Here is a 25,118-nt window from a genome sequence, read left to right as displayed (position 1 = left end):
CAGGTCTTTTGTTGCTTTGCCTTTGAGCTGTTGCTGTAACTCTGAGTCCCACAAGAACAAGAAATGCAGATGGATGCAGGGAATGAAAAAAGCACATTTCTCTCCTGCCTGTATAATTACACGTCTGCAAACACTAAATAAAACATTCCTGACAAAGACATGTCTCACTTTTGGTTTACTAGGGACTAGATTCTTCTCCATTGAAATCCAATTCCCAAAGTCCCAGAGATTTTGATATAAACAGAAGGTTATCCCTTAATCAAAGAATTCATATTTTCTGCTTTTATGGATGTGGCAATATAAAAACAGATATGTTTCCTTTCCCTGTACTTACAGAATAAATTGAAACTTAAACTGAAATTTTTGGGTTTTAAAGAAAGACAAAGCAACGACGATCAAACATCTTTTCTAGGTCTAAGAAATAGAATGTCTATCAGAGTACATTATTTTGAAATATCTTCATCTTTGATCAAAAAGATGTTAGCTAAAGCAAATCTGCTGGGGATGTTTTAGGATGTGCCCAATGAGATTCTATCACCTTATATAATTTACTTCAAGACGAAGTTCCAGCTCCCATTTTCAAGGACAACTGTTCTATCTCCTTCTCATTTCATTTGTTATGACAAAGAACCCTTTTAGTCATGCACAATCTGCATGGCCAACATGGAATAGACAAGAATGGCTGAGAAAATCCAATGGTTCTGGGCAAAAAGCAGAATGCCTTGTGCCCTCTTATTCTCACATTCTTTTCCCAGATGGCTGGAGAAGGACAGAAAGACACTCAGGGTGTCAGTGGTTTTCGTTTTTCATTTTTGTTTTTGGTGGAGTCTTGTTGTGGTTGGTTGGTTGGTTGGTTGTTTTTGGTTGGTTGTGGGTACTTTTTTTCTTTTTTTCTTTTTCCCAGAAAAGTAGCTTCCTTTTTCATGTTTTCCTGTAACAAGCTTGAATTAAAAGATACACCTTGCAATAGTTAGACTTGTACAATTGCAATGCAGACATAGAAGAAGCTCACATTTTGAGACCAAAATTGTCAAATGATTGTATTGTATTTACATGTATTCATCATAACATAAATTGCACAACATAATACTATTAGCCAAAAACAAACTTATTCCAAAATATATATTTTAGAAAATATCAGTTTCCATGCTTCCAGACTTAAATTTTTTAAAGATTAAAGACAAATTAAATACTTTAAATAATATACTAGAAATATCTTGCCAGTCATTGCAAGAGAAAATGTTTCATAGAAATGCTTTCATTTTATCTAAATTTTCTGTTTTCTTTTCTATGGTCAGCCTCAGGAAACAGTAAAAGAACAGGAGAAATACTTTTAATTTATTTTATCGCTGCCTTTTTCACAATGCCTAGAATTAATTCTCAAGATCCTTGTGACAGATTAATGAAATTTTCTCCCATTTGTCTCCATTCTGCCATTTTTAGGAAACATCCTTCCTGGTAAGAGGAAGAGCTCTTATGTCAGTCTACCATGCAACAACTTTGTAAAATTATAAAAACAAATTACTCTGTGGCATAACAGAAGCACTGAACACACCCTCAGTATCTGTCCATGAGTCCTCTCTTCATTATTGAGCTTGATGAAGATTTCAATTTTCTGTGGCATTTGGAAACATTAACAGCCTCCATTCATCCTTTCACATTCTTTTAAAGTTTCAGAAGGTATTAGCAAGTATCTGAGCTAATCTGCTAAAAGGAAGAATCTTATTATTTCTTATTCTTTAAGAGTAAGTGTTTATTTAGTTAAATAATTAAATATTGAATTATTAATTCATACAATCTAACATGACTGAAACACAAGGTTATTTCTTATCACTTTTTAAAGATAGGACCTGGTAATATTTGGAATTTATGAACAGATGTCTGGAAATAGCTATGATGGGTTTGTTAAAGCCTCTAATACAATATAATGATATAGCAGTAATGGTCTGGTAACTGAATCTTGATTCAGCAAAGCACTTACACATGGCCTGAAATTCTCATTTATTTTATATGGCCTGAAGGCTTGCTTTTCATATCAAGATGGTGTAAAACAGGTTTAGCCAAATGAGAATACAAACAGGTTAAATTAGAATTGATTTTTAAGCACAATTTGAGGTCTTGGAAACATATTATTTCTGTGTAAAAGCATTCACACTTATTTTAGGTAGAAAAATAATTTTGAAAGTACATATCAGAGTCTCGTACATGTTAACACTTTTGAGGAAGATGAAACAAAATTAAGAACAGCTATGCTGTGATTAGCAAAAGAAAAGCTATTAGAATGGATATAGCTCACTTTTAACAGAATTAGATGCTTCATAAGTGCAAAACCTATCTTCTCTTTCTGGAAAGAAGTTTAGCATTGGTAGTGAGTCATGTATACTGCCTGTTTTATGGATTAAAATTCCTCTACAACATCAGTTAAATCATAAATGTGTAAGAAAGGAGAATTATTTTACAAATGGAGGATGAGACTCTAAATGGTTCTTGTCTTTGTCATAATAGATAGTGCAGTTAAAATCTTCCCCCAAAATCAGCACATTATGAGGCAGACAATTCAATAAAAGGCTACTTAAACAGTAATTCAAAAGAGCTCCTTTCTTTCCTTCAGTAGTGGAACAAATGTTAATGAAGCAAGCACAAATTTGATCAAAGTTGTCCTGAACTTTTAATAACATTTTAATAGCCCTAAACCAAAATAGGAATACCATCATTTGCATCTGAATTGGACTAAGATTTTTTTTTTATAAATACTCTTCAGTTGTTGGCAACTGCACATTTTTGTGCTGTGATATGAAGTCTTTATCACAAATTAATGTATTTTAGAATTATCCTGTGAAGGATTACTTTGTCTTACTTTTGGTAGCAGTTTTTAGAGTATTTTACCCAGGCTGAACTGCTTCTCTCAGAAATGTTTCAGATGTAAGGAAAAGCCTAAGGATCACTGGTGAGGGCAGAGGGCAGAGCAGGGTGCCCAAAGCAGAAATGGGATGTTGATTTTCCTGAGCTCCCCAAGAGGCAGCTGGCACAGTGCTGGCTCTCAGGGCATGTGTGCTGATGGGGCATCAGCCAGGAAATCACAGCTGCTTGGGAGGAAATAGAGATCTACTCCTTGTTTATCCTCATGAAATGGAGAGGATGTGCTGTCTATAGCTGGATAGAGGGCTTAAATTCCACATGAAGGAATTAAACTCCTGCAAGGAATAATTGATAGAATTATTTTTCAATAGTGCTGATAATACTTGTACAGATTGGTTTCAAGGGATTGAAGCTGGAAGTTGGAAAAAAACTCTTTCAATGGAAATAGTGAGCAAAATAAACAAATTCTTTTAAAAATATTCCAAATTCAAGGGTGTGTTCTTCAGCAGAGCAGGTGAACTGAACAGAATGGTAAAAGATGTGCTCTGTCCATGTGCCAGTTCTGGCTGTGCATCATTGCTGACTAAACCACTGTGGATGGAGACACCTTACAGGAGTGCACTGCTTGGTACGTGGTTAGGGAAAGTTTCCTCTAAGATGTTGACCCTAAAAGGCAGAAGAAAGAGTCAGTTCAGGATGTGGGTGACATATTGGCTCACATGAAAGATGTGTGCATTTATCAGCTGAGCTTTAGCAACTGCTGGTGCTCTGTGCACCACACATGTGCTATGTGTACACATACATGCATTGTCTACAGCACATGCCAGATCTTAAATCGTAACTGTGACTTCAATTGTACTTCTAAGACTAAACCAAGTCAAACAACTCAACCCTGCCATAAGTTGAGAATATAACAAAACACAACTACTGCAGGCCAGGCAATGTATAATCATTTCTTATTCTGCAGTATTACAAAAATGTGCCAGAGCCCAGACCTATTATTTAAACTATCAGTGAAAAAAATGTGAAGCATTGCAAACCCCTTATGTCTTCTCTTTCTCCACATATATGAGTAACTTATAAATAACCAAGAGACCTTTCAAAGTATCTATAAAATGCATATATTTTTGTATATGAGTATCACAGAGCTAAATGGTTCCATCTGCTAAACTACTAAAGGAAACCAGGCAGATGACAAAACATCTTGGGGTTGGCATGTTGATGTTTTTCTTCATGGATAGTGACAAGAAAGAAGTCCTAATATAGAGAAAAGAAACAGCATGTGATATTCCCATATTTTTCAAAAAAATAATGAAACAGTGCTCCACTGCTATGCAACACCTTGCTATTGAGAAACTCTTTCTAGAAGTGTTCAAAGAGAGTTCCTTCACACATTCTTTTGGCAGCTCCACAAAAAAAAAAAAAAAAGAAAAAGTCACTTTTCTGCCAGTCTCTGAAACGTTCTTTTAGTATCAACCAGGGAGGAGGCAAATGTGTATTCTTCTCCTTGCTGTTACACTGTGTGCAAAGCACAAATCTTGAACCATCTCCACCTGTTAACCTGTGACTTGGTGACACAATACATTCTCAGGCTGCTCTTTCTGAAAAAATCATGATGTTTTTAATTCTCTAAAGCTTATTTAGAATAGCAGGAAATCAATGAGCCTTTGTATTATTCCTTAAAGTTGTGTCAGTGTTTAATATCATTGCTCTCTAGGTAGGATTATGTAATGGAGTGAGGCAGAGACAGAAGTCATTGATCTGTGCTACATAAATTCTATCAAATTTAACCTTACATTTTATTTCAGCAGCATTTTGCATAATTAGAGCAAAAGCTAGATATAAAATAATTACTTAGATTCAGACTTTATCTAATGAAGTTAGCCACTGGATAAATCTGATATTAAAATCCCCTGATTAGACAACTGAGTATTGCCTTTTTAAAATAAAAACAAACAATCAAATAATTAAAAAACAAAAACAAAACCAAAAACAAAAACCAAAAAACAAACCCAAAATCAAAACCACTCACTGAAGAAACCAATAACCTGTAATCAAAATGAAGCAGTGTTGAATCAACATGTAAGTTCTCTTTAAGGACAAAAGATTATGAAATTTTTGAGTTGATACCATATATTTACCAAATCATGAAGTTTCCTCAGATTTGTTGTTGGCAGAGAGCCAGAAATACATCTTGGAATGGAGCAGTTCCTTATATCTCACCCTAATGCCTCTGCAGGTCCACACTGGAGTTATTCTGTCCTGCAGCTGCAGCCATTGGAAAGGAGTTAATACCAACATATGAACATAACCTGCCAAAAAACTTTCCAGGACCATAAAGTTACAATTTTTTAGAGTAAGATTTGAAAAAGGCAACTAATACATTTAGGAATTATTTATACAGCTCTACTTGTCCTAGACTACCTGAGTTCTGTGCAAATTTGCTGCATTGCATTTTTTTTCCCCCAGGAATAGAATGGCAAGGATTGGAGCACTTTGAAAAAAAATAGGAGCAGCTAAAAGATCATTCTAGCTGAAGATAACCAGTTTCAGCCTTCCTTCTGTGGTTGAACACTTCCCTCCTCCTCATGCTCTCATCTCTAGAATAGAAAGTAACAGAAGGAAGACTTTTGTATTCTTTACAGGAAAATGCACTTGTTTTGTTGATGGCCTAGACTGAAAAATTAATTTTGACAGAATGAATGACCAAAGACAGTAGAAAGGCATTTTGATCAAAAAAATGTAGAAAGCACATTTCTTTATGGTGAATTTTTTGTGACTCATCTTGACTTAAGTGATTCTAGTTGTGGCAAGCTCCTAGTACAGCATAATGAATTTCTGAAATTTTTACACTGTGGGTTGCTTAATTAGTCTCACTGACTCCCCTTTCATAAGTAGAAATCTTTTCAAGATGGAGATACTTACTTTTCTATAGAAAAAACCCAAAATGCTGGCTTGCTGTCCACAGTGAACCAGTTCATCCCAGGAATAAATTGATTGATTAAGACTGAGCTTTGTCTTATGCAGTCTGACTTGTTTAACATATGTAAAAACCCCAAGCTAAACAGGGCAGACATAAAAGCAGCCTAGACCCTTGGTATTAAAATTGTCTGCAGAGACAGATTGTGTAATGTAGGGTTTATTGAATCCCTGCAGCTCTCCAGCAAAGCTCCCTGTGTGAGGTGCATGTACAATATCCTGGCATAATTTAAATGAAAATGTTGACTAGCCCTAAAAGCTCCATTAGGTGGTCTAAGCTGAATCGACAGCCATTTGCCATGTCCTCAACACCTGCTACTTAAAACAAGGAGCACTGTTACCATGGGTTACCAGAAGGTATTATGTATCAGTGGTGTAATGATGAAATTATAGGAATTCATGTTTCTTGGGGGTGAAAATTACAAGACACACAAAACAGCTTTCATTGGACAGTTAAAGTACAAAAGTCCAGCAGCACAAAGCCCCATTTTTCAGCAAAAAAGAACTGTGAAAATATAAATAAACATCAGCTCAAATCAGCACTTTGTTCCTGAGTTAAGGTTTGTGCATTTCTTTCTGCAGTGCAGAAAACCATCTCACAGCCGTGAGCTGTGCAGTGCCCAGCCTGGGAAAGCTGTGGCAGGCAGACAAGGCTGTCAAACTCACCTTTCCTTCTGGAAGAAATATGTTCATGGACCTGCCACTCTGCTGAGTGCCTTGATCTCCCACGGAAACATGAAGTGCTCATCCCCTCACAGGAGCTCACTTACACGTGGTCTTTAAAGCTTTTTGCACTGGACAGCTGTCATCCAATCTCAGCAGCTCATCTGTAGGCAGCAAGGCATTTTTCTGGCGTGTGCTGGAGTTCTCTTGACAGTTTAACATATGCTGCTGTGTTTTGTTGAACATGGTTGGACTTGAGCATGGTGGACTTTTCCTTAATGCTTCACTGGATAGGTAGTTTTTATTGAAACTGATCATTTTGCTGGGCTGGAGCCTGAAAAGTAAGAGATGAATGCTTTAATATTTCCAGTATTGAGGTGTGGAGTCTAACTGTGATCATCAAGACCAGCCATACTACAGCAATTCTTCTTCTGTGGCTTACTTTTGATGAAGTTCCTTTTTTAATTTATGTGATTTGAGTCCAATGCATCAAAATATTTTGTTCTTGACTTTCACTCTAATGGGCTAGATATAAAATGGCCCTTTTAGCCTTTGTCTTGATTTTCTTAGTCAGTGGATTTCCTATAAACCTGTAAGTGATCCAAAAATTAATTTTGAAAATATTAACATAGATTGTGGGTTTCCTGGAAGCTCCATAACAACCCTGCAGAATTTTTTGGGAACACACTGGAAACAAATTTTCCAAACATCCTCTGAATTTACTCCGAAGAATTTTTGAAAACCAAAGCTTTTTCTAAGGCTCACTACTTTTCACAATAATCCACTCACATAAAAAACAGTTTTGGGGCAGGAGGGGATGGAGGGATTGTGGGTGAAACTTAGGTAATGTTAAATTCATATATTTAGCATTATGACATTATATCATAAACCAGTGAAATTACTGGAACAATAATAGCTTACATTGCAGTCTTCTCTTAATTTTGTAACTTGAAATGTCAGGGAAGCAGCCTTTCTAACAGGCTTGCCACAGAGAGGTGCCCAGAGAGGTTGTGGAGTTTCCATCCTCAGAGATATTGAAAAACTGTCTGAACATGATTCTGAACAACTGACTGCAGGGGTCCCTGCAGGACCCAGACTGGACAATTTCCAGCAGTCCCTTCCAACCTCAAGCTTTCTGATTCTTTGATAGCAAGATTTTGAGCACAGCAGTGTAGTGTGCTGTAAATTTTGAAGGATGCTGTGGAGTCTTCACTGGGTCTTGTCCTGCCAGAACTGCAGCATGCCAGATCTGGCACATTTTTAATGGCTGGATTTTTGGAAAAGCATTTGTCCTTTAGCAGTACTCTGGGTGGAAACCCCAGGCTGTTCATTCCCTTAATATGTTGCATGCTACTTTATTAAAAGAGGAAGCTAATTTTTAAATTATCAAACTAATGTCTCTTAAGAGCTTCAGGAAGATCCTGTGTATATAAAGACGTATGAAATAGGTGTATGAACAGAAAAGAGCTGCTAGGTTTAGGGGGAAAACATCTCACATGATGGAAATTCTCACACACCCTAGCTAAGTAAGGCTTTGTACTTAGTTCACTAAGCTAACTTTGAAATATTTTAGAATATCCTTAAGTTTGATAAAAGGGATAAAAAGCAATGATAAAGAGACATATGTCCTTTAATCAAAAAAGACTTTCACAGCCAAAGGGTACTAAAATACTTAGACTGAATAAGTAATTGCAACCATCACTTAGTGAGAGGAAGCTTCAGAATCCATCATGACAGGCTTGATGCTGCTGTAGCAATACACTGAAGCTGATTAAATGTTAAACATATGCTATATATTCTTAGTCTTTTAAAAAGTCATTTCATTATTTAATAAAATTCAATCATGGGTATGGATTGCAAATTTTCCCAAAAATTCAAAGTGTAATCAAACATTGTCATTATATTTTTTCCTCTATTTTTAATTAGGTAGACTATGAATTCAGATATTCATCTCTGTGAATCTAAAATAGTTTCAGGAATGTGGAAAACACTACAAGCCAAGCAGACGCTTTTTTTCAGAAGAATTTTTTCACTGCAAATTTTTTAAAAAACAGATCTCTTTTGTGACATTTTTAGTGTGGGGATGCACCAAGGTATTAGTTGATGATAATACAACTTTTTTTCTTTCTTACTGATGAAAATTCCTCTGTTGGTCTTAAATACAGAAATCAAAGGCTTTCATTTACTTTCCTTTCATGACTTAGTGAGCCAAATTAGGATTCACTTCAAACTTACTATTTAGGACATGTGTCTGGATAGGTCCTCTTGTGACTTTATTTTAAATATTATGTAATAGTTTTGGATAGCAATCTACAAATTAGAATGAAAACTAAGAGCAGTTAATTTCAACTATATGCCAGATACAGCATTATTTCTGATCTTTGATTTGATTAGGAAAACTTCTTGATGAGCAAGTGATTAAAAGAAAAATACAGCTAGCGAATAACTGTGAGTACGAGACTGCAGAAATGCTGCCAGCCAGCATCCTTCAGCACTGCCCTGCTCACAGGAAAGCCTGACCCCCTCCCTGCTCCTGGGTTCTGCCTGGTGGAGGATGGAGGGGATAAAACTTTCAGCAGGACCAGAGATTCCTGACACATTCATTGTCATCAACAAATCCCAAAGTATTCTGGCTAACTGATGCAAAAGTAATATTTCACTGTTCAGTTTCCCTTAGATATAAGCTAAGACTTTCTTTCCCCTTATCTTTACTTGACATAGCAAGCAATACTGAATTGCTCATCAAATCAATATTTTTGTTTCCAAACCAGGCAACATGACCTCAGGATTCCCAGAAGATGTGAAATGCAGAAGATAATTGTACACAATGACAAACAATCACGTTATATTAAGCTAGCACTTCTTTAAACTTACTTTCTTGTTGTTATTCTGACTAGACTCTTATTATTGAACTAATAAAAATAGCACTGTTTTGAGAAAGTGTGTGTTTTTTATCTCATGTATGTAAAAATTTAATTCTGGTAAATTACTTTATACTTATCCAGAGCAAAATAACCAGCTTATTTCTCTTACCATATATGCAGTAGTGTGTGAAGAGTGTGCACATGCACAGAGTCATTCAAATAAGACATTTTCTATTGCTTTTTTTGGCTTCTCTTAGTAAGAAGAGAAATTTCCCCATTAAAAACAAAACCGAACAAAACAACAACAAAACCCTGAAATACCACAACCAACGGAAATACCCCAAATTCTGCATCTTGTATAAAACCTTGTGATCACAGAGTCCTCATCACTACGCCTAATCCAAAAATTTGGGGATTAGTAGTTGTCCAAATGATTTTGAGAGATTGCTTCCAAGCCAAAACTCAGATTCAAAACTCTCAAAACCCAGCTTCACACTTGAGAGACCATCTCAGCCCTTTTCTTTAGATATTGGTGGTAAAGGAAACACCTGCACAATTTCAGAAATGGGCTCTACTGATGCACCTTCTATCATGCACTTAAGCAGGTGTGAGAGGAGTGATGGCAGCCAGACCTGTGAGACTGACATGATTAACAAGGATTGCTGCTATATGATAAAGATTTTATTTTCTTGCTCAGCTAATCAGTGAGAACATGGAGGGAATGAGAGTCCTCTGGAGCTCTCGGCTGTAATCATCAGTGAAGAGTAGAAGTGACTGAGATGGTCATGAAAACAGGAGTTTTGAACTGGAGATGGGCAGGGAACAAGAGGATGCTGGCTGTTAGCTAAAAAACAGAAGGAAAAAAGAAGAGAAAAGGAAAAAAAAAAAAAAAAAAGAAGAAGAATTTGCATGGGTAACAGCATATAGTCCAAACACTGAAAGCAAGAGTGCTGACAAAGTTCCCAGAAGTGTATTTTTTACATTAATTGATTGTATGCATTTTACTGCAGCTCAGGACTGAAGAAACTTCTCTGAATTTTGTATTTCATTTTCATTGTCATATTTTTAACTTGTGGAGTGAGGCTTTAGTTTTGATTTGCTTTAGTTTTTCAGTTGATGCTGTAAGGATAAGGAGTGAGAAGCAAAGAATGAATTTCTGGTAGTGTTTCTATTAAATAAATCAATTCGTGTAAAGAGTGATTATTTTGGAAATATAATTTGCTGATTAATTATCTCAAAAAAAATTAGGCACAATGTCCCATTATTTACTATGGCTGTGAAGAACCACTCTGTGGGTTATGGGTTGCTAATGCAGCAATATGGTTAATTGCTGCTTTTTGTACAGGTGGGAACCTCCTAAAACAACTTTTTTGTTTCCCTTTTTCTCTGGTGAGAATACAGTCCTTTATACTACTCTCAAAGAAGTTGACTCCAATTTCCTAAAGGCTTTGGCACCACACCCTGAGAGCTATGAACAAATCAAAGTGCAGAATATGAACCTGTCACAATGCAGAAATGTGTTTTCTTGCACTGTCTTCTAAAGAGAGATTTTATCAGGAGTCCCTCTAAATCTATGAACTGTAAGTTAAATTCAACTGAAAAATGGCCCCCTCAGAGGTGTGAAATGGAGAAAAAAGGCCCAACTGGCAGCCATGAGAATGTCAGAACTCAGCCAGAGCTATTGTCCCTTTATGAGAGGGTAAGGCAGCTCTGCAGAGATAAATCTGTGCTGGGAACACTGGCAAATCTGCTGGGTGGCAGAAAGTGTTCATGGGAAAAAAAAGGTATTTTGAGCTCTAGAAGCTTTGATAGAAGCAACTGTGCTCTGATATAGTGTGTCTTCCCATAGAGTAGATAAAACACTTGATAATGAATGTTGAGAATGTTGTTTGAGACATAGCAAGGGTAGGCATTGTTGCTACAACTTTCATAAAAAAAATTTAGTCTGCCTCAACAATGTTGCTTTTATCTTCCCTGCAGCATGAGAAATCATTACATCCCTTGTGGAAACAAGGAAATAAAGGAGTCAGGGCAGGGGGGGAAGGAAGAAGAGTAATACTTCTTCAAAACTTCTTACACTTGCCACCTGGAAAATCCACAGAACAAAAAACCCAAAACCAACCAGTGATACTAAGGCTGGTAATGCTCTCTCTAAAATCCAAGGCTACATTATGTAATGGAGACTCTAACTGTACCCAACTCCTCCCAAAGCACATTTGTGTGTTTTGGTGGTACTGAATAGATCCAATAAAACTCTTCCAGCTCCAGGTGCCCTGAGGTGGTGAGTGAAAAAACAGAGTAGATGTTTGCTGTCAAGTTGTTCACACCATCTGGATCTCTAGAGAAGATTTTGTGTTAACTTTTGTTTGTTACTGAATGCAGCTGAAAATCATTATTTCCCTTGAAGGATAATGTAGCAACAACAAACTTTTATTTTCCCACTCATTTAATGCATGACACTGGTAGATGTGGTTACTGTCTACATTGTTACAGAAATTGCATCATTGTAGAACAGAAGTGATTAATTTGATTTTTGGGCTAAAGGCACAGATATATCAGTCAGCAGTTAAAGAGTTCATAAGAATGATGTCACTATTGCTAGAAAAATGTTGTGGAGAGTTTAGATGAGATGTGTCCCATAGCATAGTGTTCCATTGCATTTCAGGGCACTTTTGGCAAAAACAAATCAAAGAATTTTGCTAAAATCTTTCTAGCTGTGCTCTTGTGGAAAACATATTCCTGGTGAAGATCAGACCTGAATGGGAAGCCTATGAATTAGTTCTGGAAAAATCTTTGAATAAAACTGGTAAATGGAAATATGACCTATATTTTGAATGTGGATGTATATGCTGAAGATACCAAAGGTACTGGCATTCCTACCACTGGGCACCTTTAAGGGACATGCTGACAAGGTGGGTAAAATGTGTGTGACTGCTCATTTCATGGAAATGATTCTCCACCCTCTCATCTCGTTTCAGTAAGGGTTTAACAATGGGAACATGTTCAAATGACCCTTGTTTGCCTTAAGAATGTATGAGCTGTCTGGTGCTTGTGAAGCTATATAAAACACAGAGTTGTGCTTGGTGAGGTGCAATAAAACAAACCATTTATTTTATTGTCTCCTATTTCAATAATACTTAAGTATACACCTAGTAATACAGTAAATCCATAGCTACAAAAGATAGTAAAACTTCTTAGTTTCAATAATTCAATTTATTATTTCAGAATTTAATCAAAATGTCTTATGTTTATCAGAAATAATTAAAGTATCAATATAATAAGTGGAAGAATACAGTGGGACTACTATTATGCCAACAGCAGACAATCTCAGTTACATAAAAGTTGTGAAAATTATCACTTTCAGTTGCAAATGTAACTAAAACACAGTGATGATAATAAGCCTTTTTCCACTTTATTGGGATGAATTGCACCTATTTGCCTTTGAGCACATAATAAACTGTTATGTAAGGGTTTTACTCTCAGCCTTATCCAAGCACGTTGATGAACACAGAGTGGATACCTCATTTTTCTACTTCAGTCTCTGATATCTGCTTTACACTGGTGAAAACAAATTCTTGCAACAAGAGAGCAGTTATGAGTAATTATTTTGATAATTTTTTAGGAAATAACTGACAAAGTGGAGAAAAGATACCTTCACTTATAGCTAGAAGTGGTGTCAATATCTTATTCTATAAAATTATGTCCACTATATAGCATCAAAACTGGTTGGTTGAATTCTATTATAATGAGAGAAATATGTTAGAAATGGCACATAAAAATCTCTGGACTGTGTAACTATTCTGTCAAGGCAAGAGAATATCTTTTGAAATCTAAGGTGGCAGAGTTTGATACAATGAAGTTTCATATTCATAAAAGATTCTTAGGGAAAATAGACAACAGGAATGGATGGGAAAATTCTGTCATGGTAAGGCAGACTGAGCAGATGTTGTTCTGACTTTTCCAGTGATTCTTAAAATTAACAAGTCAGTTACTTTTGCTGTCATTTCAGATAATGGCTGAGTCATGTACAGTGCAACATTGCTGTCAAAGATTGGTTGCACTGTCTACTTGTTCTGTAGGAAGAGAAAATCTGCTTGAAAATATATGGATGAAAGGAGAGAGTGAAACAGAAGGACTCATTTCTGTTGAATCACTACAGCATATGGTAAATATAAAACATTTCATATTTGCATTAGATGTAGAGTGAGCATCTCTCTTGGTTGGAAATATAAAGATATTTTATTTAAATACAAATATAAGGAACTATCAGTGTTTAAGTATGAGTGCTTTTCTACTTCTTATAACTGGAAAATATTATACATTTTAGCAGAAATAGTTATGATGTATATGAGACACTGGAGAGCAAGGTTGTGGAAAGGAGCCTGAGGCTCCTGGCTGATGGAAAGTTGAACAGGAGCCAGCAGTGCCCTGGAGCCAGGAGGGACATCCCTGTCCTGGGGACATCAGGGACAGCATCACAGCCAGGCAAGGGAGGGATTGTCCTGCCCTGCTCTGGGCTGGGGCAGCCTCACCTTGAATATTTTGTGCAGTTTTGGGCTCCACAGTGTAGAAAAGACATTAAACTATGACAGAACATCCCAAGGAGGGCAACAAGGATGGTGAAAGTCCTTGAAAGGAAGCTGTGTGAGGAGGGGCTGAGGTCACTTGGTTGGTTCAGCCTGGAGGAGACTGAGAGGAGACCTCAATGCAGGTACAGATTCCTGAGAGGGGAAGAGAAAGGACAGGCTCTGATCTCTGCTCTGTGGGGACAGTGACAGGACTGGGAATGGCCTGAAGCTGTGCCAGGGGAGGTTCAGGCTGGATATTATAAAAAAGGCTTTTCCCCCAGAGGGTGTTGGGCACTGAACAGACTCCCCAGGGCAGTGGTCACAGCCCCTGACAGGGTTCAAGAAGCTTTTGGACAATGGTCTGGGGCATTTGATGTGATTTTTTGGGTTCTGCATAGGGCCAAGGGTTGCACTCCATGATCCTTGTGTGTCCTTTCTACGATTCTCTGATATATTTACTCTTTCATCAATGCCTTTTCTGTAAGTGTTCCTCCTCACATGGCATTTCCCAGGTTGAGACAATGTATTTGCACAGGCAAATCTCCCATATAAATTTCAGCTAGCAAATTGTAATTTGAGCTTTGTGAATTTTTTTATTAAAAACTAGATTTCTTCAGGCAGAGTTATAGGCTTTAAACAGGATTTGACTAATGGTCCTGTGCTTAATTTCTTCTCAGTGGATTCAGAGGATCAGCATGCCTTTACTCACAAAAAAAATATGGTGCCTTAAAATGAAGGAGATGTCTCACCCTAATTATACCAATCTTATTCTATTCAGAAGTTGTACCAATTGCAACAACTAAAGAATTTCAGCAGATAGTAAAATCAGATTCTTAATTTTAGTGTGAGTCATGAGGATTTAACATGTCTTATTTAACATGAAATACGACATTTTAATTATCTTAGCAGTTTCACACGTAAAGTGATTTACATGCCACCTCCTACACATCAACCTGGGGTTTCCTTTCACTTAATTGAATTTCCAAAACACACTTCATATATGCTGTACTCTATTACCTTCATAACCTTTATTCTTCTCTGCATACCATATCTCATTTTGTATGTATAAATGTTGTTAATGAAGGGATTTGTGTCTCTCCTTGAAGATTTAGAGAATATCATCATCTTGTCTTTGTTTTGCTTGGGTTTGTTTTGTTGTTGTCTGATTGATTAATTTTATTTTTTACAGTATTTCTTATTATGCAGGCAGTTTCTCTGTTAAATTTAAAAAGGAACTTATGGTTGTGAGGGAGAGGGGGTAAAAAGAAATCCAAATGTTCTGAGAAGGGCTGTTACAATACCTCAGGGAGTGAGAAGGTAAGCTATCTTCAGCTGGAAACCCAGACCTCAGTAGAATAGGCAAACTGAAATAAATTTTTCACTAAATGCTATGGCAGCATTCCTGAATGTGAAGCCATATTCTACCTTCATTGAAAAGTAAAATAACCCTAGATTTTTTTCCTCAAGATATTGAAATATACACAAATATGGACTCTCAAAGATCAACACTGAAAAAACACTTCTGAAAGGGAATTTGAAAGCACCATGGTGAAGTCAGAAATTCTGCAGCATCTACTGCAGGATTGTAGAGTTGATGCATCTTCAGTAGCCTCCTGTGTTTTCAATTATAGGACATTTCAACACTCCCTAAGATGTTCAAAACATCCTGAAAGGAAATTTTGCAGAGAGCCCCACAGGGCTGATTAATGCAGCTCAGTCCAGAAAGGTTATATGCTTATGCTGGGATTTTCAAATGTCCAGTCATGAAGAGAACTCAAAAGATAATGGCAGATTTTACCCTTGGCTTTTTGGAAAAGGGGAGTTTGGTGACTGTAAGATGCTGTTTGAAGGTGAAGGTTTTATTTTTGTCTGTAGACTCACAAATGTCAGCAGATATAGGAATACAGAAAATGAAAGCACTTTTATGTTTGGGTGATAATATCAAAGGTATTAGTCCCCTGTAGAAAGTTCTCTTATAAAATAAGTGCAATATCTGGAATTTCATAAATAATAAGAATCAGCCTAAGACATGCATTTGTTTTACCTGAGAGATTTTAATCTGGTTTAATTTAACCAGGCTTTGAAAGAGCACAATCTGTCATTTTCCTGAAACAAAACTCAACTCTTGCCTACAAAATGTTCTTCTAGCAATTCATATGGAGACTATAATCATTGACTATACCTAAATGACTCAGAAATCAGGACCTGCTGGAATCCCTTCCCTGAAAACACCTGGCAGTGAAAAAATATAGTGCAAGACATGGAAATTACAGGAAAAGTCAGTTTTCTTACTGGAAAGAGTTGTCATGGTCAGGAAGTCTCTTGGAAAATTTGTATTTCTTTTAAACCCTACCCAAGACTATTTGTTCAGGTGATGTTTTATACTGAGATCTAGAAACTGTTTATGAAATGAATAATATTTTCTTTTGGTACAAAAATTGCTGACATAGAGAGTTATACAAAGAAATACAAAATTATACAAAGAAATTGTACAATGTTGTTGGAAACTAGAAATGATCAGGAAATTCCTGTTGACAAACATTTAAGCTATAGTTACTTAATAGTTGCTGCCTTACAAATTTTAAGCAGGTGCTGAATAAGGGATTCTGATGTTTACTACACTCTTACTGTTTTTATCTGTTTCCTCAGATTTTTAAATGTGAACTAAAATATTAATGGAGTGTGAATCTATGAGAGTGAGTGGCAGTGTGGGGTTGAGATGCTGGCTGGGGTTAAACCACAAAAGGTGGAATGATGGAGGGTGGTATTTGATCTGTTCTTATTTATTAACTCACTCTGTTTAATTGACAATAAATTTAATTAATTTCCCCAACTCAGGCCTGTTTTGTCCATGATGGTAATTCGTATCTCAACCCATTCTTTATCTCAGCCCACAAAGACCTTTTTGTCTTATTTTTCTCCCCTTGTCCTGTTAAAGTGGATAAATAATTCCAGTGCTTTCCCCCCATTATACAAATCTAACTCAGAGAAAATTTGGTTTACTGGTTCATTTTTTGGGTGATTTTTTTTTTTAATTTTAAAATTCAGGATATCACTGAATATCCCTACTCCACAGACCAATTAAACTATTCTGTTAAACTATTCCACTTTGAACTTCATAAAATAATGATTCAGTCTTCCAGGTTAATTTAACTAGAATGACAGAAAAATTAAAAAGTGATAGAAATTGCCTAGGTAGGTTTATCTCAGGCAAATAGGAACTTAAATGAAAGGTCCATGTTAAGGTGACATCAAAGAAAGTGTCTCCACTTTTGACAGGCAAAGCTGTTATCAACCAACTCCCTTTATTGATAATATCAGGATTGCTTTAGTTCCAGACTTTAGAGTTATCAGATAATTTCACAGCTTTCACATTCCCTAGGCTGTATTCAGGTTGACTTTTTGTACCTTTCATCTCTCCAAGGCACATTTAATCATAATTCCCTTTGCTATCTAAATGTGAGAGAAAGAAATTTTGAAGAATACTGTTTGGTGCTGAAAAAGGAAAAAAAAAAAAAAGACATTTTCTTACTGCCCTGGTGATTTGATACACTGACAATTCAGTTTTTTACCCAATAAATAGGAAGAAAAGTAACACAAAATCTAACATTTTTGCTTTTCAAAGTGAGATGTCACTGACATATCTATCTATACAGCTGGTTTTCTGAAAACTTTATAAGATGATTAATCTGTAAAATATACTTTGGGAAAGCTGTGCCATTTCTTTTCCTTACTTCAGACTGCTCTGAAGCATCAGCAAAGAAAATGCAACTTTGCATAAAAATGTTATTCCTGGATGCACAGTTGCACCCAAAGTGATCTCAGGCACCCGACCAAACTGAAGGTTTATTTGAAATAAATCTGAAATAAAACTGAAATATCCCCTTTTAAATTATTAGAATGAAGTTTTATAGCTATATGAGTGTGCACTGATTTTTGTAACATTTTAAGTAACATTCTTTTTTTTTTTAAGAAGTAAGACATTGCAGATCAGATAAAATAGAAATTACTTGGTTCCTAACAAGAGTACAAGGAGTTCTTGAGACTATATTAGGAATTTCCAATAGATAATGAGAGTTGGGTTAGATTGTGAATGTGGCATATTTAGAGAAATGAACAGCCCTAGAAATTGCATTATTATGAAATTCTTGAATATTTTAAAGATAGAATATGCAATATTATTACTGATAATGATTTAAAAAGCTTCTAGATTTCTCTACCAATCAAATGAAAAAAGGTTTGACATTTTTTTTTCTCATAAGTATTAGAGAGATAAGAAAAAAGCCTAAACAAAAAAACAACCCTGGTAAAACAAAACTAGCAACTACAGGTTTACAAAAGGTAGAATATGAGAAGGTCAGGGAACCCATTAGGGAAGCCTATGGGTCAGAATGCCTTCTGGAATTAAATTTTAAAAGCCTTTAAATTAATCTAATTGGAGTTGTCCTTGCACAGAAGGTGGAAACACTTATAAGGAATACCTTTCAGGCCAGATTAATTTGATATTAATCTCTAGAAGTAGTAGAGAATCTCTTGCTACTAGGATTAAGTAGAGAGTCTGTAAAGTAGATATGACAAAGAATGGAACTGCAGAGAATACAATATACTGTACTTAGGATATATTAAAGTTCAGAGAAATTACATGAAAAATGCCAAATCACAAAAATGATGAATTACAAAAAATTAGAACTGTGTATGAATACTGGGAGATTAATACAGAGATTAAATAGAATAAAATAAAAATCTGAATAGGGCCCCTAAACAAATCTTTCATTTCGTTTTAAGTAAATAATGAAATCAGGGAGAAGGCAAAGAGTTGGGAATGAGTACACAGAAAAGAATATAAGAATGTTTGAATTGGAGGTTAAATGTATGAAATTTTATACACTTTAATTAGGGAGCCTGAACACTGGGTTCTAGATTTTGATATTTTAGTACAAAAAACAAAAGCTTGACTGGTGGAAAGATGTGAATGGAAAGTCTATGTTAATAAAGTCTAAGTTCTCTTTGAGTTCAACTAGAAAGAAAAATCAGGATCTGTTGGAAAGTATATTTGCTTCACAAGCATATTGATTATTCTACTCCTAGTGAATAACTCTTATTTCTTTTGATATACATGAATTCAGACTGATTTCCTTTATAGTAAGAGAGAAAGGAGAGAGGGAAGGGAAGGGAAGGGAAGGGAAGGGAAGGGAAGGGAAGGGAAGGGAAGGGAAGGGAAGGGAAGGGAAGGGAAGGGAAGGGAAGGGAAGGGAAGGGAAGGGAAGGGAAGGGAAGGGAAGGGAAGGGAAGGGAAGGGAAGGGAAGGGAAGGGAAGGGAAGGGAAGGGAAGGGAAGGGAAGGGAAGGGAAGGGAAGGGAAGGGAAGGGAAGGGAAGGGAAGGGAAGGGAAGGGAAGGGAAGGGAAGGGAAGGGAAGGGAAGGGAAGGGAAGGGAAGGGAAGGGAAGGGAAGGGAAGGGAAGGGAAGGGAAGGGAAGGGAAGGGAATGCTCAAAGCTGTTGGGATGAGACTTTTGCTACTGTTAATTTCTGAGAACAGACACAAAACTCACACCACTGTGCATAACTTTGTCAGCTTTCCCATCTTTTATGACAATCTATTCAGAGCAAAACCTGTGGGAGCTGTTGCTTCTTCAAGCCATACACACATTGCTCTTTACCCTTCTCCCTACTCTTCCTTTTATCCCCCTTTTAACACTAGTATGCCTCTCATTAGGATTTCTATTTTATGCCCTAGGAAAGGTTTATGCATTATAAGAAGCAGATAATAGATGCAGCACTTCAGTATTTGCCATCTTGGCTTCCCTTTAATGTAATTCATTATTCCACAAATATATGGCACATAGTGCTGCCAAGTTAATTTGTATAATAATAATGAGCTATTAATTAACATCCAAGAACACATGTTTCTTCCAACAATTTCTGGTAATAAAGTAGTTAGTGAAATTCAAAATTTCATTCTAGACAGGAAGTCTGACTGCTGCTTGGAACACTGCAACCCTTTTCTCTTTGAATAAGATCAATAAATTCCAGTGTTAATTTGTAAAAAAAGAGTGGAAAAACAATATATACACAAGGACAGAATTGTTGTGTGGTGCTGTTCTTTTCAGAAAAGTACATTACTCTGCTGCTTAAAAAAAAAAAAAAAAATTAAAAGATGTTCCCATCAATAAACATTAGCCTGAGAATAGCATGTTGTTCCCAACTGGTTGATAAAAATTTCAAATTTTTCTCAACTAAACAAAAACCTTCTATACTGGTATATCATATCTTCAAAGTCTTTGAAATCACAGAGACATAAATTGTGAAGAAAGTGCAATGCCTCAGAGCTGCACACTTTACTCTGGGAAAACTGTGGATCATGGTGTTGTCATGAATCTAAAAGTAAAAACAACAGTATCTCAACCTGACCTGAACATCAAGTGCCTCAATAGCATCACTTGCTTTTCTAGTAATGAGAGTCTCAATGAAGAGGAGTATGGTTTAAAGTGAGTGCAATAAAAAATTCTCCTCAAAATCTTTTGAGTACATGAAGCTGATACAAAATTTGGGTCAAATTTCACAGAGAATTTCATTAAGTTCAGTGGAAATAGGGACAACTTTCTGGAAAGCCCTTCATGAGCTTTGTAGTATTTGCACTTTGCAGAATGTTTAGTACATTATTTTAAAAGCCAAATAAATTCAGTTTCTACTACTCAATGATATACCAGAACACAATTGTTTGTTGTTTATTACATATTTGGCATCTAATCCTCCTCAAATGAATCACAGTATATGACATGAGTTGTACTTATAAAAAAAAATCAATCTCCACTGAAATTTTTATTAAATCAGTTTTTAATCATTCAAAGAGGATTTTTTCCAACACAGAAAATTATGAGGAAAATTGAGAAACACAGCCACATGACACTTGTAAATTTTTTTCCTTTTGACAGATTCTCAACACATGTGGGATACACAAATTATTTACCTACTCTTTAGTTGTGTTTTTCAGCTTATCATGAACCATCAAAATAGAATCACACAACCATGGAATGGTTTGGGTTAGAAGGGACCTTAAAGGAGATTGATGAAATGCCCCTACCATGGGGGAATACCTCCCTCTAGCCAGGTTGCTCAAAGCCCCATCCAACCTGCCCTCAAACACCTCCAGGGATGGGGCAGGCACAGCTCCTCTGGACAGCCTGTACCAGTGCCTCCTCACCCTCACTCTAAAGAATAGTTTCTCCTTCAATTATTTATACAGTTTCTCTATTGATATTTGTGCAAAATATATGACTTACAAAAGCTTAGGTGAGGTTATGTTGAAAAGTATATATTCAGATTCCTTTGCCAGCCATCTCGCTTAGGAATTTCTTTCAAAATCAAGAATCATATCTTTCTGAAAAGTTGCAAAGCACATCATATGATTTCTGAAATGATGTGGTAAGAAACACCCCAAGAAGACAATAAAATATTGCTAATTCTAGCTTAAGCCCAAACTAGAGATGCAATAAACACACAAAAATCTTTGTGCATAATTCACACCTTCAAAGATTGTTTTCCTGCTGAGAGATGCTCAGCCACTCTACTTTTAGCCTCTACTGAAAACAGAGGATGTAGGTCTAGCCCAAAGCTCTTCTGAATGATAATGAGAGGGAAATTATCTATTAGATGACACATAAAACATATATATCATTCATATCTTGTCTGGTGTTGAACTTTGCCTTGTAGGCAGCCGTGTTCATTAAGTCCTTTCTACAACAAATTTCTGTACAAATAACTGGTACAGATGTTGCAGGAGGTGGCTGTAGAGATAAACCAAGACTTACACATGGAGAGCAATGAGCAGACACAGCAGCAGTGACAGCCAGCACAGAACAGCAGTGACAACCAGCCTCCTCTCTTTGTAATTCTGGTGGCTCATCTCACTGGTGAATATTCTGAAGCACAATATTTAGGAGTGCTGTTCATGTATAAGCTGATGCAAAACGTGAAAAGAAACCCTTGAGGCAGCTGAGGAAACACAATAAATCAGTGTTTGAGAGCATGTCAGAGATAGGGATTCAGAGCAGCTCTGTGGCTGTTTTCTCTACAACAAGTCACTGCACAACTTGAACACAGAAATGTCTTGGCACAAATGTATTCTAGGGACATTAAACTGGAACGTGTGGGGATTGTGATTTGTGAAGGAAGACAAAACTTCCTACATCTGCTCTCAAATTCAATGAAAAAGAAAATTAATTGCTAATTCTCCTTTTTTTTAAGCACTTGTCTAATCTATTTTATCTGCAGGCCCCATGTGAACTGTGTTTGAGTGATGTTATAAAGCGTGATATGTTAATCCTGCATTTATTTTTGATTTAACTAATGGTTGATTGTTATTAAAAAGAGGAATTTTAGTTTTTAGATGGCATTATTTGTTACCTTGGGAATCCAGGTCAGAGGTTTTCAATTTTATTTTTTTTCTATTTGTGATCTTCCTTTTCTTTCTGCTTTCAATATCAAATGTTGTGAACTGCATTTCTCAGTCAGCTTCAGTGGAGTTCTTAGAAGTGCACTGGCAACCTCCAAAAATGTCCAGGAAGCAGGCTGGACACCTCTGGTCATATTTTACTTTTAATCATGTAGTGTGGAGGTATTTCCTTTTCAGAAATAAAAAATAAAAACAAGAAAAAAAAAAAAAGCCTTCTGGCTTTTGTTATTTTTTAAAAAAATTAACTCCTAGGCTTTTAAGGTTCAAATAGTGACACTGACAGAGATTTTCCCTTTGTTTCCAGAATGTTTATCTGGGAGACAAGTAACTGCTGGTGCAAATAGGCACAGAATTTCAGAATCTATATATGCATTGATTTTTGAAGTCCTGGTGTTTATTTAAAGAAATGTGGTTCTGTTCATCATTGTAAAAATGTAGGCTGCTGCCCATAATGCATTCTGTTACCTGCTGTCAGTTCTATACCTATAGTTACCTATGACTAAGTCATTTATAAATGTCTCCTGGCAAGGCAACAACACAAATTGTTTCTTGAACATGGGTTTCTGTTCTTCCTCTTGTAGCCATGGGATGGGATCCATCAACTTTTGCATTAGACTCAGAAAATTTGACATACATCTTAGCTAGTTTTAATAGTCCTTACATATGAGCACCAAGACAGTGCCTTCACAATTATTTTCTTTTGTTTTCTTGTTTATAAGGAAATATAGAATTAATTAATTTACGTGTAGATATCATGTCTAGATTTAATGGATCTTCATCTATAGTATTTTAGCCTTCCAAATCAGTGAGTTTAGGGGGAAAATGTTTCTGAAAACTCAAAAATTAAATTGGGCATTAACTAAGGTAAAAATTGGTGTGCAAACAAAATATTAAAAACTCTCAGCTTTTGTTCTTGCCTGAGTTTGAAAAAGTTAAACCTTTTTCTCTGAGGAAAACTGTCTGTTCAACATTTCTAATAATTATGACAGTATCTTCCAGAGGAAGATATAATAGTCAAGTTTGCTGTAATAGCCAAGCCTTACTAGCCAATAGTTTGAAAAAACTTGCTCTTCCCATCTTTAAAATGTACCCTTTGAAAGATGACAAACTGCTAGACCTAGGTTTTATTAAAATGTGAGGTGCTGAACATAGCAGCATACATTCAGAAAGCAAGAGAGATAAAAACAAGAGCAGGGAGAGAAAAAGGTTCCTCATGATTATGTCTCAGTCTGTCCTGCATTGCACATTGTCCTCATTGATAAAATGTTTGCATCTGTAATGAAAACATAAACATTTCTGCAGTCACTGTCTGCTCTCTTTCTTGCAGGTTCAGTTCTAACAATGGTATTGGAGACAGAATCACAGAATCACAGAATCACAGAATCACAGAATTATAGAATCACAGAATTATAGAATCACAGAATCATAGAATCATAGAATCATAGAATCACAGAATCACAGAGTCACAGAGTCACAGAATCACAGAGTCACAGAATCACAGAGTCACAGAGTCACAGAATCACAGAATTACAGAATGACAGAATGACAGAATCACAGAATAACAGAATCACAGAATCACAGAATCTTAGAATCACAGAGTCACAGAATCACAGAGTCACAGAATCACGGAATCACAGTCACAGAATTACAGAATGACAGAATGACAGAATCACAGAGTGATAGAATCATAGAATCACAGAATCATAGAATCATAGCATTGTTAAGGTGGAAAAAGACCTCTAAGGTCATCAAATCCAACATCAGGCTAGTTACCACTACAATCCTGTTTGCTATTAAACCATGTCTTCAAATGCTGCAACCAGCTGTTTTTAGTTCTTCCAGGAGAAAAGAGAGATCTTACTTACTATTCATTTGAACTGATCTGATCCTTCCAAAAGTACTGTAGTCTTCTCTAACTACAGTCCTGTGAATTCTTAATTGGGAGTTCAGCTCTGTGAAAAATGAAAAGGCTATAACTTTGTTATGAACTGTGAAGAGCATACTTTATATGTTTAAAACCACTTTTTTTGTCATATTACAGATGTTAAAACCTAAACATAGATAGAGTTGAGCAGTAAATAAATATGCTGAAAAATCAAAAGTTGTTAAGATGATATTATGTTAATGACCATATATACACACAAGGTAGGCAGACACAAAACCTCAGCCAAATGTTTTTTACTCTGGGATAGTTGTTTGCTATAGAAAAAATGAATGCATACAATTTTGAAATTAACAAATTAGCAATGATGATATGACCATATGATATTATTTTGTGGAATCTAGTTTTCCATTCATAAGAAATTTCATGTGTTTTTGTGGAATTACTTTGCTCCTCAAAAAGTGGCTTTTATAGCATTTTTTTTCACTTTTAAAAAATTCAGAGATATCTAACAAGTTTCTTTTCAGCATGTGATGAGTTTACTTTTGTCCTTTTTTTCCATTTGTTCCTGTCACCTCATTTTATTTCCTCGCTCTGCTGTTCTGAGGAGAGAGGAGGCAGGAGATCAAACGAGTGCATGAAGGTAACTTCTCACATGAACCAGAAATATGCCATAATTCAAAAAGGAAAACAGCTGAGAAAGAATAAATCTTGTTTTAATGTGCCTGAGCTTGTATTAAAAAATACAGATGTACTGTATGCATATGAAATTTTTGATTAAAATGTCTCTCACCAGTCTGTCTCTTTAATTAAATAAAACCTGCTTGGTATTAATCAAAGCATAAAGAA

The sequence above is a fragment of the Oenanthe melanoleuca genome, chromosome 2 (assembly GCF_029582105.1).
Source record: "Oenanthe melanoleuca isolate GR-GAL-2019-014 chromosome 2, OMel1.0, whole genome shotgun sequence".
Classification (NCBI taxonomy): Eukaryota; Metazoa; Chordata; class Aves; order Passeriformes; family Muscicapidae; genus Oenanthe; species Oenanthe melanoleuca.
The sequence above is the reverse complement of the archived record's forward strand: the minus strand, read 5'-3'. Positions refer to the sequence as shown.